Source organism: Moschus berezovskii, chromosome 1 (assembly GCF_049115385.1).
Source record: "Moschus berezovskii isolate FMDL1 chromosome 1, NW_MosBer_1.0, whole genome shotgun sequence".
Lineage (NCBI taxonomy): Eukaryota > Metazoa > Chordata > Mammalia > Artiodactyla > Moschidae > Moschus > Moschus berezovskii.
Genome location: NC_142460.1, coordinates 11696823 through 11701200, shown reverse-complemented (window position 1 = coordinate 11701200; position 4378 = coordinate 11696823).

The window sequence follows — 4378 nt, the reverse complement described above, 5'->3', positions numbered from 1 at the left end:
GCTGGTAATGCAAACTTTTAAAGCTCCAGATGATTGCAGTGACCTCAGATACCATCTTTCACTACAGGTTCCAACTGTTTGTCACTTTGCAAGGTTATTTCTTTTTTCCAAAAGCCCAGGTTGCCACTTTTCCAGTCTTGCTTGGTTCCCCCTTCAAACGGAATAACTCTTATTTATTATGCAGAACAATTTGACACTCCACCCCCTAGTTCCTGAGACCTAACTTTGTAAATCCTAAAACTGGATAGAGTTCTCCTAATCCAGGATTTTCCTGTTGCGCTGGGAGAGTGTGATCTAAAGTGATCCATGGACAATATTGTTATGAATGTTAACAGTTCTATATTTTAACATGCATTGCCAAAAAATGTAACTAACACAATAAATATAATTTCATAAATATTTTTCTTCAGGACAAGTCAGTATTTTTAAAAATTGGTAAATAATGAGATAGAGATTCTGAGCAGATACAACTTAAATTACGAAAATGGTTTGCAAATGAATAAGAGTGTTTATACTGCTAATTTTAAGCTTTCTATCCAAAGTCACGGGCTTTGGGAGCACAAAAGAACTGGCAGAAAAATTTTATTGGTCTTTTTTCTTCTCTATTCCCTATCCATCTCTGGAGGACAGGAAGCAATACAGAGATTTATTTCTGAATTTATGTGAATTACACTATCAATCTTAGCACACTGAAATAGTTATAGTCAATCTTGATCTTAAATCACAATTGTTTTTCTCTATATTACATGGAGATTTTTTAAGGTTTTAAGAAAATATGATCAACCTTTAAAAAGTCATGAGCTAAACAAAAATAACCATAAGAATTGCTTATGGAATATGAAAAATAGGTGAAATTCCTTAACCAGTTAATCTTTGACAAGAAAATGGGTGAAAATTTTTAGAATTCTTGAAAGTTAATCTACAATTCCAGAGAGTCCAAAAACTCCTGAGGAGGAGAAATTTTTAAAACTCTTCACCTTGCCACATCATTGTGAAATTTCAGAACACCTAAGAAAAACAGCAATTAGATTGACAGCAGATTTCTCTGTCAGAAACCAGAAGATAACAGAATATCAGTGTTCTGAGGAACAAAGGCAGTGGCTGACCGAGCTGACTCACTGGAAAAGACTCGGATGCTGGGCGGGATTGGGGGCGGGAGGAGACGGGGACGACAGAGGATGAGGTGGCTGGATGGCATCACCGACTCGATGGACATGAGTTTGAGTGAACTCCGGGAGTTGGTGATGGACAGGGAGGCCTGGCGTGCTGTGATTCATGGGGTCGCAGAGAGTTGGACACGACTGAGCAACTGAACTGAACCTAGTATTATATATCCAGTAGAATTATCTTCAATGAGCAAGGGCAAAATAAATGAGTTTCAGGTGAAACACCTGAGTTTGCCACACATCACACTTATTAAAGGAAATTCTATAGAATTTACTTCAGGCAAAAGGAAAACCACCCAGAAGGAAAATCTAAGATATGCAAAGAAATGGTAATCAAAATATTTTTACACATGCAGATGGGTCTAAGAAAAGAATGAGGTCTAATTTACAGAAGGAAAACAGGATAGAACTAAAGTAGGGATTAATAATAGCTTCTAAATTAGCAGGGGTGTGCCAAGTTAAAACATCCTAAATGGCAAGCCACTCCAGTACTATTGCCTAGAAAATCCCATGGATGGAGGAGCCTGGTAGGCTGCAGTCCTTGGGGTCGCTAAGGGTCGGACACGACTGAGCGACTTCACTTTCACTTTTCACTTTCACACATTGGAGAAGGAAATGGCAACCCACTCCAGTGTTCTTGCCTGGAGAATCCCAGGGACGGGGGAGCCTGGTGGGCTTCCGTCTGTGGGGTCACACAGAGTCGGACACGACTGAAGTGACTCAGCAGCAGCAGCAAGACCTTTGAATTATTCGAGAGGTGAATAAAGATATTCAGTGGCTTGAGACTTTGTTTAAAACTTTTATAGCTTTGTTAAAAGCTATAAAACAGTAGAAAAATCACCTTACAATATACAAGGTGAACGACTCCAAAGAGAGAAAAAGACATATGCATAAGTGCACGCACTCACACAGATGCGCACACACGTGTGCACGCGCACACACACACTCCAAAAGAAATTTCTTTTGCAAGTTTTTGACATTTTAATCTTCATGGCCTGCCATTCTTATTCATGGCAGACAGTATAATTTTTCATTCTGAGCTTAACTTTAAAGGGTTCTTTTATCCTGAGAATCCCTTTCGCCCTTTTATGGAAGCATCCCTACAGGTTGGTTTTGTTTGTTTTTGCCAGGCATTCCAGTTGCACCTTGTCTGGGAACTTGTTGCGGGGAGGAGGCAAAGGTTAAGAGGAATTAATTTGTAGGTTTTGAAATCCCAACACCAGCCCAAGTACTATAAACTCCAAACTCATGAACTGCAGGCTCAGGATTTTTAAATTTCATCAGTTGAATGATTTTCATTTTAATCCAGAAAAGGACACCTGCTTGTCTCCATTGGTGTTGCAAATGGTGTTTTCCATTTGCACTACTCTGCCCTTTTCCTGGGTTGATGTCTCTCATGGCCAACCACCTTTTGCAGTGTACTCAGTACCAGCGCCCACCCTGAGCCACTCCACACCCCTACCTCTGCCCTGCACTTTCAGGCCTCAAGTTACAAAGACCCGCGTTTTGCCCACACCTAAGATGACACAGCGGAGAAGGCAATGGAAACCCACTCCAGTACTCTTGTCTGGAATATCCCATGGATGGAGGAGCCTGGTAGGCTGCAGGTCCATGGGGTTGCTAAGAGTCGGGCACGACTGAGCGACTTCACTTTCATTTTTCACTTTCATGCATTGGAGAAGGAAACGACAACCCACTCCAGTATTCTTGCCTGGAGAATCCCAGGGACAGAGGAGCCTAGTAGGCTGCCATCTATGGGGTCACACAGAGTCGGATACGACTGAAGCGACTCAGCAGCAGCAGCAGCAAGATGACACAGCTGTTCTCGTCCGCCTCTGACCTGGTTTCCAAGGATGTAGCGGTTTTTCAGTTCCAAAACCAGGAAGGTTCAGGGCAAGCCAGCAGATTAATCACTGTACACCCCAGCCCTCACACCCACGGTCAGAGAAAAATCAGTTCAACAAGTCACTGCTCTGATTTTCAGTTTGATTTCTGGCATCTTGGTATTTGCCTTCATTTTTATGAGTTTAGCAGCACATTCAAAATGAGGTTAATTATTTTACTATCCAGTGATGTGAGGTGTTTGTGGTCAGTTTTCTGCTTACTGAAAAAAAATAACATTTTCTTGTTTCTCATCTGTACAGAGGTGAAATCAGAGGATAAAAGTCACGGGTACTCCTCTTCGACACAGCGTGCTAGAGTAGTTTCCAAAGTTCTGTGGTTTGCTGCCCTGCAGCTCACCCCTGCTCTCGGCCTTGTTTCTCTGACCTTGAGAAAGTTTTAGAACCCTCTAGGCAGGCCTGGCTTCTTTCTCTGAGGCCTAGAAAAAAGTCTCCCCCTCACAATGTGAACTCAGCAAACAAAGGAATGTTTGACAGTTTTGTTCCCTCCTACACCTTGGGTTTCTGGCAACCACAGGCCTTGATGACTGTTTCTTCAAAGAAGAAACATCTTGAACGCCAAGATGGTCTGCCCTAGCTGGTGTTTCTTCCAATCCAACCCCATCTTCCTCAGAGTTGAAAGGAATTTGCCCAGGTTTTTGTACTTTCGACGCCTCCGTGCCTGTTCTCCATATCCGTATTTCTATTTTCTATTTCTGTTGGCGTTTCCATCGATTTTGGTGGCGAGGGTAGGGGTGACTACGATCGGGCTAATCCTGTGCCTTCAGGACGCCATTTTGAAGCCAGAGCCTGGGCATATTCAAGTTTGTTTTTAACTTTAATGTATATGTCAGTGTGCCGACTTATTTCAGGTGCGCCTCCACGGCACTTCTGGGGTACCACGCCTTTCGGTGGATCGGCCAGCCCCCTCATCTGGGGGCGGCGCTTGTGGGGCGGGGTGGGAGGGCCGCCCTCACGCGCCGTCTGCGTACCCCCAGCCCGCGCAGCCGTGCTCCGCGAGCCTCCCCCCGCCCCGCCGCCGGGGGGCGCCAGCGCGGCCGCCCATTGGCTGAGGCGCCTGCCGCCGAGCCCCCCGCGCCTTGCGCAGCAGCCACCTCCCGGCGCCCCGCAGGCCACGCCCCAGTCCGCCGGCGCCCCTCGGCCTCGCCACCCGCCGCTGACTCTCTTCGCCAGGCCTGCCGCCACTGCCTCTGCCCAGTCCGGCCGGGCAGCGGGCACGAGCAGGCCGAACAGCAGCTCCGAGCGCGGCGCCCGAAGCCAGCCTCCGCTTCGTCGTCGAGCCCCTCTGAGGGAACACTGGCTGTCGCCGTC